Consider the following 16,911-nt stretch of genomic DNA (forward strand, 5'->3'; position numbering starts at 1 on the left):
CAGTGATCTTTAGTAACCAATTCAATCTCAGCATTCTTTAACCGGAATAGTAAAAAGGATCAAATCTGATTGGTTACATTAGGTTGTTGCGCTTTGTACAATGGACCTACTCATTTTGGACAGTTGTGAGCCTTGTCCTCATAACTATACGCCACAATTCAAAGTGGCAGATCTGGAACATTAAAGTACAGTAAGTGCAGTTTTCATGCTCCATTCAGTTTGCCCTGTCCCATTGATCCCCACTGATGTTTAAAGCGGAGAAGTCCTTTAAATTCCAGTGGAAAGTCCTCATCTCTGTTGGGAGCCTGTGTCCTGCATCCACTCTCATTTTAACACTGTTTTTGGTTACAGCAAATTGTAATTATCTTCTTAATCAGTTGTATGCTGTTGAATCTGTATTTGAGCACTGTGTGCACTTCAGAGATGAAAAGCGCATCTGCCTTAGTTCTGTGCTCCAGATTTGGCCAGAGGCGTGCTTGTTAAATTGGGTCGATTGATGTGTGAAGTTGGTCCAGCGGCCAAAGAGAAAAATGTCCACTTAAGATCATTGCAGATCTCATCCCAGAATTGTCCTCTGCAAATGTAATGATAACAGGCTGAAGGTTACATAGAAGATGTTACCCTTGGTGAAGAAAACATTGACTTAGTGATAAGTATCTTACTTTGTGTCACACAAGGCTACTAATGCATTCCCTTTCCACTGTCAGGATCAGAGGCTTCGGTCACTGAGGACATAGGACAGATATCTTACTCATTCATGGTGGATTACTCACTTACCATTTCGGTGTAACTTTCTAGACTTCTATGAGAGGTAGGGTTCAAATATATCATGAGTAGTTTAGGTGGATGTACATTGTGAAGCATTGCAAGTCTTAAATTACCCAGTACATGTGCTGGTTATCATCAGGGGTAGGTTAATTTAGATCTAGGCTGCTGGTAATCACAAAGGCCTAAAGTCATGTGTTATTGTTTAGTGGCCAGGATGCATTATAGGATTGTTCAAGTTTGCAGTTCTCAAATATTGCTTTGATTGTTCCCAGAACAACAGTACAGTTGTCAGCTATGTTGACCACCTACGTCTAACCGTGGATTGAAAAATCCACTACAGGTTGGACTGACCCCAGTTTGGAATGAGAAACATGTCTGTATATTCCTTCAACACACAAAGAGTACATGGAGTCAGGAAACCAGGGGCTCTTATTTAAGGGATTTGGTTTTTAACTTGCACTGGTGGATTCCAAATCCTGGTTTTGGGCCTCTAGTCCGAGTTCTACTGATACTGATTAGTAGTTATTGTCATGCTATGCGAATGGTTAGGTGTTAGGGTAGTGGGAGAAAAACTTAGAGGAACAGTTGATTGGCTTGGTTGGAACTTTTTGGTCGGCATTCATGTTAGCACCAGGGATTGGTTTAATTGTTCTTCCACCGCTTTCCATTACTAAAAGAACATGAATAATTAGGCAATATGTGTGTGCACATATACATCATGTTTTGATGTACAGATTATGTCCACATGTCTAATGTCTATGGCTAGCATTAAATCAGTTCACTATTTCAACTATAGAGGAAGTCTGTAGGCCCAAATCTTCCACTGCTATGTGTTGCCCCCAGGGTTTCGAAAAATGTGGAAATGCTAGTTGCTTTGCCACCATACTGATCAAATTACTTTATGACACAGGTCTGCAGATAAGAAAGAAAAATACTTTTCTGCCCTGTATACCTGTTTCTGATTTAGAAAATATCTAAGCCAGAGGATCAGCATAACAGTCTGGCATCTAGCAATAGCAGGCCCATATTTCCCCCAAGACAGTTAGTATTTCAATGACAACATTTTTGAAACCCAGACAAAGACTCACCTGGCCGCATCAGGTATCCTATGAACCTATGAATTCAAGTGGTAGGTTTTTGCCTTGGACTTCCCAAGAATGATGAGATCAGATGTCAGGGGTTTATACTTCAGTTTTGGGTGGAATGCCTATTTAAAGAAAAGACTCTCCACTTTTTTTTAGTGGTCTGTCACCCATGGGACAAAGTACTTGTAAAACTTTGTCCCTATGTGCTTTGTAAGCATAGCAACGAGTATAGAAAGCCCCCCTCCTCCACTGTTCATCGAACGATGTACAAGGAGATGGCTGCTTCAAACCTGGTACTTGTCTTGGATCAATGCACTTGCCCAAAAAATGCTGTGGCAAGAGGAATGCAAAGGGATGGGAGCTTGACGTTCCCCTTCCCTCTGCATTCCTCTTCAAACTGCTTGTCTTGGGCAAATGCTTGGAAAAAAGACAAGTTCCACATTTCAAACATCCATTTTTTTTCTAGCCACATTGGTGGATATAATGGTGGGGGGGGGGGGGGGGGGGGTGCTCTGCCTGACCTTGTGTAGCTATTAGAAAGTACATAGAAAAAGTACTACAAGAACGCTGAAGAAAAAATTGTTTTTTATAAGAGAGGTAGGGACAAAGATATTTTGACCATACTTTTCCTATGGGTCACAGTATTGCACTTACTTGTGCTCTTCTGTGACCAAGAATCAGCCAACAGCAGACCGAAGCCTGCTGTCGGCTGACGTTACGGAGGCACTCTATACTCCAACATCAGTACATCCCACACATCAGTATTGCATAACATAGATTTAGGGGATTATTTACTGCAAGGAAAATAAACAGCATTTTGTTTGTACATGATTAGATTAAAATTCAGCAGAGCTTCCCCTCATTCTGAGAGCCTGAACCAGCAGCTCCTACTCCCACTCCCTCCCCAGCCTAGTGCTCCAATGAGCACTGAAGAGGCCAAGCAGAGAGCGGTGACTGACAGTCGCCGCTCTCTGCTCAGAACTGAGCAATCAGTTGTTATGTGGTTGCTCAGTTCTTGATCTTAGAGCTGGCAGGGGACAGCTGCAGCAAAACAGTGATGCTGCAGCGGGGGGGGGGGGGGGGGTGAGTATGTTTGTGTTTTGTTTTTTTCATAATCCCACATTTCTCCTTTGCGTGAATAAATTAATCAATAAAAACTTGCTAAAAAGTGCTGTTTAAAATGAATCTGTGCTTTGTTCAAGCAAGGTGAAGGAACAGGCTCACTTTAATGCATACCTTCCCAGCAGCACTTTCTTTCCTTTGAGCCACAGGTTTTTCCGTACTTGGAAGTACATGCCATTTCCTTTGGTTTTTATTTGCTAATGGCGTGAAGGAGGAAGGTAGGTACAGTATGTGCAGCCAGGCTTGCGGAGAAAGGTTTAAAGGAAATCTGTTGCTTTACGCTTTTTGACTTTTAATATGTTTTGACTGCTTTCCTTTCTTAATAGTTCAACCCACTTAATACCAAAACTTCTTTCTTTAGTTGCTTTCTTTAATTTTACAGTTCTGACATCTGAGTTTTGGCATGTACAGCTGCCATGGCCAATAAGTGGGGTCCCCATTGTGTTTTTTAATTTACTTGGTAGTATGAGATTAAGAAACATAGTAGAAGAGAGAAGAGGCCAGTGAGTGACTCTGCCCATCAAGCTTAAAGCGGAGGTCCACCCTAAAATGGACCTCCGCTCATCGGAATCCCCCCCCCTCCGGCGCCACAATCGGCACCTTTCAGCGGGGAGGGGGGTGCAGTTATCTGGATAATCCAGGTAACTGCACCCACTTCCGGGCTAGCTCTCTGCGGAAAGGGGCGTACGTTACATCCCTTTCCGCAAGCGCCCGCCCCCTTCAGCAAGTGCCCCGCTGCCTGCTGGGAAACACACAGCTCCCAGAGGCAGCGGGGACCGTCCGGATTGCGCCGCGCGGCTCGCGCATGCGCAGTAGGGAACCGGGAAATGAAGCCGAAAGGCTCCATTTCCTGATTCCCATACCCAAGATGGCGGCGGCAGGAGCGAGCGATCGGCTTCGGGTGCCGACATCGCAGGCGCGCTGGACAGGTAAGTGTCACTATTTAAAAGTCAGCAGCTGCAGTATTTGTAGCTGCTGGCTTTTAAAAAAAAAAAAAACGCGGAGTCCCGGTGGACTCCCGCTTTAATCTGTAACTAGGATATCCCTTCTGGGTGATGTGAGCATTTTTCATAGACACAGGCCTTTTTCCTTTTTCATGGGCGTCCACATGGGGGGGGGGCAAGCACCCCCCCCCCCCGGTAGCAAGGTGTCCGCACATGGACACTCAAGGCTAATCCTGGGTGGGAGCCCAGGTGCCGCAAAGGGGGGGCGCCCAGGTGCCACAAAGGGGGGCACTGAAGCCATAGCAGTCACTTACTGTTACATTCAGCAGCAGTGGCGCTGCCCTGATTCCCTAGACTCTCTTATTGCACCATCTGCTGGCCTCTCTGCTGCCCGCTGCACTGGTTGCTAGACTCGCCTGCCGTCTAGCATCTAGCAACCAGTGACATAACGTCATGAGGCCGAGGCGAGGCCCCAGAATTCAGAGCAATGGAGGAACTTCTTCCTATTTTGCGCCTGGTCAATTTTGGCTCCGCCCACCTCCTCCGTCTTCTCCAGGCAGCGCTGCTCAGAAGGAAGGGAGCACGCCGGAGGAGCTGAGTGTGAGCTGTCCACCTGCACCAGCACCTGCCTGAGGTGAGGCAGCCCGTGTCCATGTTCTGGAGCTCATCTAACATGACTACTTGTAAAATTGTGGTCAAGGTGTTAAATTTATTATGTCATGATAGATATGTGGGAGATATCATTGCTAACCTTCTAAAAATTCTCTTTACATGGCTGTAATTCTACCCCATGGGTCGGAATGTTTTCTATGTCAGAGCCTGTGTGCACATCAGAAAATAAAAGTTAAAAATTCTTATCTGCATACCCCCCTCCTGGTTAATGAATATTAATATTGGAACAACAGAGCCATGGTGCTGGCGTTTTCAGAAAGAAAAGTTAGTATTGAAAACCTCTGTAAACATAAAAACAGATTAGAAATTGCTAATCGTACAAGGACAGCTTGATCCTTCTATTAAGTTGTAAAGTCTTGAGGTTTTTTACCTTAAAGCATTATGCATTAAGGTGAAAAACCTTCTGTGGTGCAGCTGCCCCCCAGAGCCCCCCTTTTACTTACCTGAACCCGATCTTTCCAGTGACGAGAACGAGCCCAGAAGCTCCAGCCGCTGTCTCGGGTCCTCATTGGATAGATTGATAGCAGCGGGAGCCATTGGCTCCCACTGCTGTCAATTAAATCCAGTGACATGGGAGCTGGGGGTAGGGGCCAAGTCCTGCTGTCTGTGTCAATAGACGTAGCAGCAGGACTTGGGAGCATGTCCGCAGGAGTGCCCCCATGGAAATGGGCTCTCCTTGGGGGCACCCAATGCGAAGGAGGAGCCAGGAGCGCCACTGGGGGACACCAGAAAAGGAGGATCGGGGTAAGTATATAACGTGTTTGTTATTTTTAAAGAAAAAAAAAAACATACCTTTACAATCACTTTAAGTTTTTGCATCAGGTTTCTAAAACCTTTGCATACCTGCACTTGTGTGATAGCGACTAAACCCCTCCCCTTCATGACATTGTTGAAAGGGGGTGGGAATTGTACTGGTCTGCTTACTATACAAGTCCAATTCTCTGTAAAAGATAAAACATGCTATTAGTCTTCTTTCTCTTTGTTACTTGTTGTAAATACAGAGGTATTTTATAAAAACGAAGGAAAGAAAATGTGAAGGTATTATCCTTGACTTTCTTTAAAAAGCAGCCACAACCTTAGCAGAAAGTCCTGTTCCCTGCTAACATGCTGAAGACTGTAGAGAAGGACCCTTGCTCTCTGTATGCAAGCAGTGGTCTTTCTGCAGAGGTTCAACAATCCCCCTGCTAAGACAGACCTATATTTCTGCAAAGCTTATGTTCTCTGCTAATTTGCAGTGCACTGACTTAGCACAGGATGCATAGGACACAGCAGAGAGACCACTGCTTCACATAGAGAATAAGGATCCTTCTTTACAGCATGCTAGCAGGTCATGGGTTTTTCTAGGAAGTTCAATTGGGCTTTAAATATATAAATGATCCCTTTTGCAAAATTTAGTAGAAAGAAGCTCCGAAGTTCCCCTAAAGGTTGCTGCAAAAAGTACTGGGGCACGCTTTGCAATTACAGAATTATATGTGACATCTGTTTCTGTTTTGATCTGTCTCAGCAGGGGGTCAGTCTATGGATCCCCTACCATGTCAGAATGGTGGCACTGGTGTGAAAGGGGCATTGGAGGGGTGAAGATATGGAATAATCGTGTGTAGGAATAGGTTCTGGATGATGCAGTAGAATTCCTTAAAGAGGACTACCAATATCTAATGCCGTGTACACATGGTCGGACTTTCCGGCAGAAAGAGTCAGACGGAATCATTTCATTGGATATTCCGATCGTGTGTGGGCTTCAGCTGACTTTTTTTTACGAAAATTCAGACGCACCTAGAAATAGAACATGACTTAAAGAGGAAGTAAACCCTGATGAGTTTACTTCCTCTTTTTTTCCCTGCAAAGGTAAAGCATAATGGACTACTATGCATCGCATAGTAGCCCATTATGTGTCACTTACCTGACACAGGAGCCAGCGAAGTCGCCGCTGTCCCCTGTAGTCCGCCGCATCCATCTTGCTTGTGGCGTCTCGCAGCTCCGCCGAATGACAGCGGCGAAGCCGCAATGACGTCACACCCGCGCATGCGCACGGGAGTGGCGTCTCGCAGCTCCGCCGCTGTCATTCGGCGAAGCCGCGATGACGTCACTCCCGCGCATGCGCACGGGAGTCGACAAATGCGGCAGCTCCATTCTTGGAACTGCCGCGTTTAGTGCGCCTGCGCGCCGCTGTCTACGGCGCATGCGCCGTAGACAGCGGTGCCCGTTTTCGGGCAAATATCTCCTAAACCATATAGGTTTAGGAGATATTTCTTGGACCTACAGGTAAGCCTTAATCTAGGCTTACCTGTAGGTCAAAGTGGTTTGTAAGGGTTTACTTCCTCTTTAAATATTTCCGACTGAATCAATTTCTATGGTGAAAACCATTTGTCTGTATGCTATTCCGATGAACCAAAAACTACACAAGGGCAGCTATTGGTTACTGGCTATTGAACTTCCTTTTTCTAGTCCCGTCGTACACGTGTTACGTCACTGTGTTCTAAACGACTGGACTTTGGTGTGATCGTGTGTAGGAAAGTCCGTTTCAGTGGAACTCCGTTGGAAAAACCGTCAGAGTATATTCTGATGGAAAAACCGGTCGTGTGTACGCTGCATAAGAGAAATTACATTGTTTATTGATCCTGGGATGAACCTCATGGGGGATCAGGAAGGAATTTTTAGAACTGGACAATGTTTTGTAAGGTTTATCTTATTTTTCTCTGAATAGGTTGCTGGGGTTTTTTTTTGGCTCAATATTAAAAACTTGTAACTTTTTTTCAACCCAACTATATTATTATTTTGGTAGACAATATAGAGATATTTCAAATAAATGTGCTACTTTGAATGAGCTCTTCAGACGTTTAGGTCGCCTGTTTCATAGTAACATGCACAAAGAAGGTTTGTTAGGAACGTACGACTTTGTTTCTGATTGGTTTAACCACTTGGGTACCGCGCTATTGCCGAATGACGGCATTAGCGCGGACCTAGATTTCCGGGACTACGTCTATTGACGTCGTCCCGGTTACGAGCGGCCTGCGCGCCCCCTGAGGGGCGCGCGCGGCGCGCTCTGTGATCGGCGAGTCCGTGAGACTCGCCTGATCACCGATCCGTGTAAGGGGTCGATCCCGACCCCTTATCACGTGATCAGCTGTCAGCCAATGACAGCTGATCATGTGATAGAACGGAGCCGGTAATCGGCTATTATTCCTCCTCGCGCTGACAGCGCGAGGAGAAAAAAAAAAAGCCGATCACCGGCGGCCGTGATCGGGACATCAGTCCCGATCACGGCCAGCAATGCAAGGCACCACATGCCACCTGCCAGTGCCCACCTGCCTCCCGCAGTGCCATCCTGAAGTATAACTAAAAGTAAAAGTAAGTGCCCCCGTCTGTGCCCATAGTGCCCACAGTGCCACCCACAGTGCCACCCACAGTGCCACCCCACAGTGCCACCCACAGTGCCACCCACAGTGCCACCCAATCTGCCTCAAAGGTGCTGCACCCCAGTGCCGCCCATCAGTGCCCAGCAGTGCTGCCCATCAGTGCCCAGCAGTGCCGCCCATCAGTGCCCAGCAGTGCCACCTATCAGAGCCACCTATCAGTGCCCATCAGTCCCATCTATCTGTGGTACCTATCAGTGCCCATCCGTGCCACCCATCCGTGCCACTTATCCGTGCCACCCATCCGTGCCATCTTATCTGTGCCCATCTTTGCCCATCAGTGCCGCCTTATCTGTGCCCATCGGTGCCGCCTTATCTGTGCCTATTAGTGCCGCCTTAACTATGCCTATCAGTGCCCACCAGTGCAGCCTATCAGTGCCCACCAATGCAGCCTATCAGTGCCCACCAATGCAGCCCATCAGTGCCCACCAATGCAGCCTATCAGTGCCGCCTTATCAGCGCACTTCAATGAAGGAGAAAAATGACCCGTTTGCAAAATTTTATAACAAACTATTAAAACATGATTTTTTTTTTTTTTTTTTTTGCATCTTTTTTTGTTTGTTTAGCAAAAAATAAAACTCCGAGCTGTAACTAAATACCACCAAAAGAAAGCTCTATTTGTGGGAAAAAAATGATAAAAATTTCATTTGGGTACAGTGTTGTATGCCCGCGCAATTGTCATTCAAAGTGCATCAGCGCTGAAAGCTGAAAATTGGTCTGGGACTGAGGGGGGTTTAAGTGCCCAGTAAGCAAGTGGTTAAACCTAGACTTACAGTATAATAAAACTAGGAGAAGATTCCATTCTATGATTGCGAGAGTTAGTTAGTGTTATGTAGTCATTGATTTTCAGGCCCAATTTTGTAGCCTGAGACAAAAACTCTGCACTGTTGGGGTTTGAGTTGCCAACGCAAAGAATAAAGCACAATGATTGACTGAGAAATGTATTCAACTTTGAGCCCACTTGAACGTGCCATATCTGTAATGGGTGGATGCTGGCATGCTTAGTTCTCATATTTACACAATCCCAGCACTGATATCTTTCCTTTATTGGCTCAGCCATTCAGTTGTAACCAATGCTGACCCGAGCAGGACACCTTTCTTTCTTTACCATTGCAACCTGCACTAAGGCTGCATTCAGACTGTTGTGACGTGTTAATGTGTATTGTGTTATGACCATGCATTACAACACATTGATGGTTCACCACTCTGCATTGTGGAGTGCAAATGAGCATGCACTCTGTTGTGTTTTGGGGTACCATTAAAAGCAAATGGCGCCCCAATGCATCACACTTAAAGTGGAACTAAACCCATTCATTTAACAGTTTAAAAAAACAGTTACATTCTCGCCAGGCTGGAAATGCGAACTGTTATATTTGTTTGTGTTCTCAACCAAACTGTCAAACCGACCAATGACTGGTGTCATAACTGATCGCATCATGGCAGTTGCGGATCAAGCAAAAACTAAGATGGCAGCTACCTTGGCTGAAAAGGATAGGAGGGTTTAGTTCCGCAATAAGCTGCCCATACACAATTTCATTTCGCAAAAATTGTCCGAAATTCAGAAAAATCAATTGTCAGAGCATTGAACTATGATGTCATTGAGTCAACTAATTTTGTTTGAAGGCCCCTAATTTTTGTCCACATCTGCTACTAGAATGTATTCCCAGGCATTAAACAGGTTTCTTTTATTGCTTAGGAAATCATTGAAAAGGAAAGCAAAATGAATTTAAATTTACAATTATATTGCATATGTTCAGCACTCCCTCTCTCTCTCTCTCTCAAATTCAATTCAAATTCAAATGAGATTTATTGGCAGGACCAAATACATTTTAGTATTGCCAAAGCAGCTGAGTTTGTATGGGAGGGGGGTAACGGGGACTATAAAGGTCCTCTCTCTTTACTTCTCCTCCCTCTGTCTCTTCTCTCCCTCTCCCCCCCCCCCCCACACACACTTCTCTCTCTCTCTCTCTCTCCCTCTCTCTCTCTCTCTCTCTCCTTTCCCTCTCCTTTCCCTCTCTCTTCCCTCATCTCTCTTCTCCCCCCTCCCCCCTCTCTCTCCCCCTCTCTCTCTTCTCTACAATTCAAATTCAAATAAGCTTTATTGGCAGGACCACATATATGTTAGCATTGCCAAAGCAGTTGAGTTTATATAAGAAAAAGAAGGGGGAAAGGGGTAGGGGGTAATATAGAGGGGAGTGGGCATAACTCCCTTTCCTGCACTCTCCCTTTCTATCTCTCCATATCTCTTCCCTCCCTTTCCTCCCTCTCTCTCTCTCTCCCTCAATCTTCTCTCCCTGTCTTCCCCTCTCTTCTCCCCCCTCTCCACCGTTTCTCTCTCTCCTCTCTGTCTTCTCTCCTCTCTCCCTCTCTTTTCCTTGCTCTCTCCCTTTCTACCTCTCCATATCTCCCCCCTCTATCTCCACTCCCCCATCTCCCCCTCTCTTTCTCCCTCCCCTCTCTCTCTCCCTCTCCTCTCTCTCTCTCTGTTCTATCCCTATCCCCCATCTCTCTCCCCCTCTCCATCCTCTCGCTCTCTCTCACTCACTCTTCTCTCCCCCTCTCTCCCCCTCCCCCTCTCTTCTCTCCCTCTCTTCTCCCCTCCTCTCTCTCCCCCCCCCCCTCTCTCTCTCCCTCTCTCTCCATACCTCTTCCCTCTCTCTCTCCACTACCTCATCTCCCTTTCTCTCTCTTATCTCCCTCTCTTTTTTCCCTCTGTTCTCTTCCTCTCTTGACTATCTCCCCTCTCTCCCTCCTCTTTCTCCACTCTCCCCCTCTCTGTCTCTCTCTCTTTCCCTTCTTTCCCTCTCTTCTCTTTCTCTATTCTCTCCCTCTTCTCCCCCCTCTCTCTCTCCACTCTCCCCATCTATCTTGCTCTCTTCTCTCCCTCTTCTCCCCCCTCTCTCTCCACTCTCCCCATATCTCTCGCTCTCTTCTCTCGCTCTCTTCTCTCCCTCACTTCTCCCCCTCTCTCATCTCTCCCTCTCTCTTCTATCCCTCTTTTCTTCTTCCCTCTTTTCTTCTCTCCCTCTTTTCTTCTCTCCCTCTTCTCTCTCTCTCTCTTCTCTATCTCTTCTTTCTTGTTTCTCTCTCTCTCTCTCTCTCTCTCTCCCTTTCTATTTCTCCATACCCCCCTCTATTTCTCCACAATCTCTCTCAGCACTCCTCCCTCTCTATCCTCTCTCTTCTATCCCTCCCTTCCTCTCTCTCTCTTCTTTCCATCTCTCTCTCTCTTCTCTCCTCTCTCCCTCCTCTGTTTCCTTCTCTTCTCTCCATCTCTCTCTCTCATTCCTTCCCCCCCCCCTCTCCCCCCCTCTCTCTCTTCTCTTCCTCTTCTCTTTCTCTCTTCTCCCCACTCCCCTCCCCCCTCTCTCTCTCTATACACATACAGTAAAGTATATACAGTTGTGCTAATAAGTTTACATACCCTGGCAGAATTTATGATTTCTTGATCATTTTTCAGAGACTATGAAAGATAACACAAAAACGTTTCTTTCACTCATGGTGAGGGTTTGGCTAAAGCCATTAATTATCAATCAACTGTGTTTACTCTTTTTAAATCATAATGGCAGCAGAAACTACCCAAATGACCCTGATCAAAAGTTTACATACCTCAATTCTTAATACCGTGTATTGTCCCCTTTAACATCAATGGCAGCTTGAAGTCTTTTGTGGTATTTGTGGATGAGGCTCTTTATCTTCTCAGATGGTAAAGCTGCCCATTCCTCTTGGCAAAAAGCCTCCAGTTCCTGTGAATTCTTGGGCTGTTCTGCATGAACTGCATGTTTGAGATCTCCCCAGAATGGCTCAATGATATTGAGGTCAGGAGACTGAGATGGCCACTCCAGAACCTTCACTTTATTCTGCTGTAGCCAATGACAGGTCAACTTGGCCTTGTGTTTTGGATCATTGTCATGTTGGAATGTCTAAGTACGTCCCATGTGCAGCTTCCTGGCTGATGAATGCTCCAGTATTTTTTGATAACATACTGCATTCATCTTGCCATCAATTATGACCAAATTTCCTGTGCCTTTGTAGCTCACACATCCCCAAAACATCAGCGATCCACCTCTGTGTTTCACAGTAGGAATGATGTACCACATGTTTTCAGAGAGTCCTGTATTTCACCTGAAGTTATTTGTGGGTTTTTCTTTGCATCCCAAACAATTTTCCTGGCAGTTGTGGCTGAAATTTTAGTTGGTCTACCTGACCGTGGTTTGGTTTCAACAGAACCCCTCATTTTCCACTTCTTGATTAGAGTCTGAACACAGCTGACTGGCATTCGCAATTCCTTGGATATCTTTTGATAACCCTCTCCTATTTTATACAGTTCAACTACCTTTTCCCGTAGATCCTTTGACAGTTATTTTGATTTCCCCAGAATCCAGATACGTCAGTGCAGCACTGGATGAAAGATGTAAGGGTCTGTCAGGAGTCCAGAAACAAATTGCCCTTTTATACTCACACACAAATTACAAGCAAACAGATCACAGGTGAGGATGGTTACAATTACCATTCAAACCCCTTTGTGTCAACATGTGTGCATGTTATCAGGCCAAAATCACCAGGGTATGCAAACTTTTGATCAGGGCAATTTGGGTAGTTTCTGTTGTCATTATCCTTTAAAAAGAGTAAACACAGTTGAATGATAAGAAATGGCTTCAGCCAAACACTAACCATGAGTGAAAGAAATGTTTTTGTGTTATCATTCATATTCTCTGAAAAATTTCCAAGAAATCATAAATTCTGCCAGGGTATGTAAACTTATGAGCACAACAACTATATAATGGAATCTAATTATACCTGCAATTTTGCATACACTATACAGAAACCTTTATGATCTTTCATACATTCCTGTATCTTTGATTACTGGTTAATTGAAAGGAATGTTCGTGGCCACAAAATTCTTGATGAACCTTTTCCTAGCACATGCATATTTCCTGATTGAGGGCCACATTAACAGTTAGAATTGTATTCAAATAGATTCAGATAAGGAAAAGAAAAAATCAGTTCTTTGCCTTTTAATTTTCCATTTTCTCATTAACCATGAAAACAAATAATTAAACGAGCATTTCAGAAACAAATTTTTTTCCAACAAGATTCTAATTGTCTTTTGTTTCATGCGTTACCATGTGTTGCAGTAACTCGCATTGTAAAACGCATTTTCTGTGCATCACCGCAGCAGTCTGAACCAGACCTAAAACTAAGACCCCTTTCACACTGGAGGCATTTTTCAGGCGCTTTAGCGCTCAAAATATTTCCTGTATATTGCCTCATCTGCAGACCCAGTGTGTGCTTTCACACTGGGACGCTGCGCTGGCAGGATGTTAAAAAAGTCCTGCAAGCAGCATCTTTGGGGTGCTTTAGGAGCGGTGTATACACCACTCCTAAAGTGCCCTTGCCCATTGAAATCAATGGGCAGCGGCGCTGAAGCGCCTCGGCAGCAGCGCTCTGCTGAAGATTTTAACCCTTTATTCGGCTGAAAAGCGCCTCTAAAAGACGGTAAAGTGCCACTAAAACTAGCGGCTCTTTACTGCTAGTGCGGCCATGCTGTCAGTGTGAAAGGGCTCTTAAAGTGGTATTAAATCCAAAACCAAAAATGTTATATATTACAGCTTATCAATTTTTAGATATGGTGGCTACAATCGTTTTCTTTTTCAGGCTTTTTCCCTCTGTTTTTATCTCATGATCTGGGCAGCAACACATCTCCTATATTAGAGTGCCCCCACTCTGGATGAAGGAGCAGAGGATACACCTTTGGACAGCAGCTTTGTCCGTCTCAAGGGAGGTAGTGTTGTAATGTAGCAGCAGATTTAAATACACTAACACATTGGAGCCAAACTCCAGCTTACACTGTATAAGCAGTTACAGTAACCGTTTTTTTTTCCTGTTAGGATAATAAATAAAAGCTGATCATAGTAAGCACCCCTGCTAGTGTTAAATGGTTTGTCTCATCTTTTTACAATCTGCAAGACAGCTTATTGTACTTTAACACTGGGGCTATGCCAGCATTAGCTGTTATAGCAGGGCACTTTTAACCTCCGCTAGCAGCCGAAGAAAGGGTTAAAAGTGCCAGTGTTGCGGTGCTGCCAAAGCGCTTTGCAGGAGCCTCGGCAGTGCTGCCCATTCATTTTTGGTAGTGATATATATAGCGCTCCCGCACCGCCCCAAAGATGCTGCTTGCAGGACTTTTTTCCCGTCCTGCAAGCGCACCGCCCGTGTGTGATAGCACTCAGGCTTTCACACTGGGGAGGCATGAGAGGCGCTTTTCAGGCACTATTTTTAGCACTAAAATGCCTGAAAAGCGCCCCAGTGTGAAAGGGGTCTAATTATTTTGAAAAACAACAGATTACTAGCTGGATAACCAGATGAAAATAAGGAAAAGAATGCCTAAAAAGCAAAAATTCATGTGCCAATCACATCTAAGAATTGATAAGCTGCAATATAATAAATGTTAATCTTTTGGATTTAACCCTGCTTTAGGCTGGGTTCACACTATTGCGAATTTAATGCAGGTTTCTCCGCATCCAATTTGCATGTTAGGAGCTTGTGACTGGCTCTCAATGGTGCCGGTTCACACAGCTCCAGGACGGATGCGGAGTGGTTTGCAGAGAGTCCTGTGCGCCTTCTGGTCCATTTCAGGTCAAAAGCCATAAGCCAAAAATTCGGGTCGGTTTGGACCCCTGCTGTGAGCCGCTCCACACAGCAGTGTGAACTCAGCCTTAAAGTCAGTCCATCCTAAACTGATTTTTCAGTTTCTTTTATTGCTAAAAGTAGGACTCCGGTGTAAATGAATCCCAACCCCACCGTCATTCTATCTGTATCTTACATTATTTAGCTGTAAAAAAGACAAGTTTGTGTGTCTGTGATGTCACTCCTTCCCCTGGCTGAATTTCAAAGTTCTCTGACTTCCTGTTTCCTTCCTTTACCAGTCCTGATACTACATGTCCCATCATGCTTCCAGCATCTGTAGCTTCAGGGCAGGCTGTGGGAGTCACTTGTAGCAGTTCTGGGAGTTGATGTGGGTGGGTCTCAATGCAGATCACTCTTCAGTCTGCAAAGCGGGTGTAAATGTATATCTCCCAACTGTCCCGGATTTGGAGGGACTATGCCTGATTATGTCCCTCTGTCCCTCTTTCCTCCTCATTAGTCCCTCATTTGGGTCTGATCTATATAGATGTATATAAAATGCACATTTTATCTATCAAAAAGTGTTTCCCAGTGCTAAACCTTTCATCTGATTTCTAAATTGCTGCATTTGTAAATTCCAAAAGCCAATATAAAGGAAGAGTAGTGGTAAAGAAAAGCCCTTGTGGGTTTAACCAATCTTATTTTTTTGTACAATTCTCCTTTAAGGAGGCGTGGCAAGGGGTGTGTCCTATGCCTGCATACTTTTGCTGATAGGTGTCCTTCATCCCCATCACAAAAAGTTGGGAGGTATGTAAATGTGTCATTGCTGTCTTGAATAATGTCTTACTATAATGCCCTGTACACACGATTGGAAATTCCGCCAGTAAAAGTCTGATGAGGTCTTTTGGTCGAAAAATGCCACTGTGTGTATGCTCCATCGGACTTTTGCTGGCGGAATTCCCGCCAGCAAAAGACTGAGAGCAGGTTCTCTATTTTTCGGTCAGCAAAAGTTCCTATCAGAAAATGAATTAGTCTGTAGCAATTACGCAAAATTCCTACGCATGCTCGGAAACAATTTGGCGCAAGCATTGAACTTTATTGTCTTGGCTCGTCGAAGTGTTGTAAATCACGGCGTTCTTGACAGTCGAAAGTTCAGAGAACTTTTGTGTGACCATGTGTATGCAAGCCAAGCTTGAGCGGAACCATCCAAGATTTTTCCGACAAAAATTCCGCTCATGTGTACGGGGCATAAGACTACAGAGGAAGGGCTATGGGAGGGTTATGAAGGTGTTTTCTTCTAATGTAAATGAATCAGATCACAGACAGAAGGGCTCTGGGAGGGCGGGATCTGAGGGGAGGGAATTTACCTGGGCAAGATTGACTTCTAATTTTGATTCATTCAATCCTACCCAGCAGCGGCACAGCTAGCTATTAGAACAGGCTGTGTATAAAGGGATTTCCTTCTTGAATAATGCTGTGAGGAGGAACTTGGGAGGTTTGGACTCTTCCTATAGGTGTAACTTTGGACTCTTCCTGTAGTTGTAACTTTGGACTCTTCCTGTAGGTGTAACTTTGGACTCTTCCTGTAGGTGTAACTTTGACTCTTCCTGTAGGTGTAACTTTGGACTCTTTCTATAGGTGTAACTTTTGACTCTTCCTGTAGGTGTAACGTTGGACGCTTCCTGTAGGTGTAACTTTGACTCTTCCTGTAGGTGTAACTTTGGACTCTTTCTATAGGTGTAACTTTTGACTCTTCCTGTAGGTGTAACGTTGGACTCTTCCTGTAGGTGTAACTTTGGACTCTTCCTGTAGGTGTAATTTGGGGCCGGATGGACCTAAATGCTAATTAGGATGTATTTCATCCCACCCAACATCAGAGCTATGAATTACATTACATTTCAGAATCTGAAAGACTAGAGAGGGGTGTGTTCTAGACTAGATATGGAGTAGGATGTGGCTGGAAGGCCCTCAGTCTACAAGCAGACTATACAGAATGTCACATGGTACAAATACTCAACTAAACCCAGAATATCAGGGGGTCTGAAGACTAAGTACCATGGTGCACATGTATGATCTATTCAGTTCTAGTGAAAATAAAGTTGGAGTTCAGCTTTAAGGCATTTATTGGTAATCTACCTACTCTGGTGTTCTTGGGGTCTGCACACCTACTGTGGACGTTAGGAGGGGCTTCCACTGTTATAAATAATATTTATTTTTTATTGTGTGGAAAGCAACAGGAATAGTTGGAACACCCACAAATCCCAGGTAGATGGAGACAGA

General features: G+C 44.9%; 1 protein-coding gene across 1 annotated transcript in view; it reads left to right on the top strand.

Annotated features, from left to right (window-relative positions):
* ASTN1 (astrotactin 1) overlaps positions 1–16,911 on the top strand; it is an 846,340-nt gene that overhangs the window by 1,718 nt on the left and 827,711 nt on the right. The window lies entirely within an intron of this gene.

Source organism: Lithobates pipiens, unplaced genomic scaffold (assembly GCF_037356315.1).
Source record: "Lithobates pipiens isolate NorthernLeopardFrog02 unplaced genomic scaffold, aLitPip1_a1.2 Scaffold_23, whole genome shotgun sequence".
NCBI classification, from domain to species: domain Eukaryota; kingdom Metazoa; phylum Chordata; class Amphibia; order Anura; family Ranidae; genus Lithobates; species Lithobates pipiens.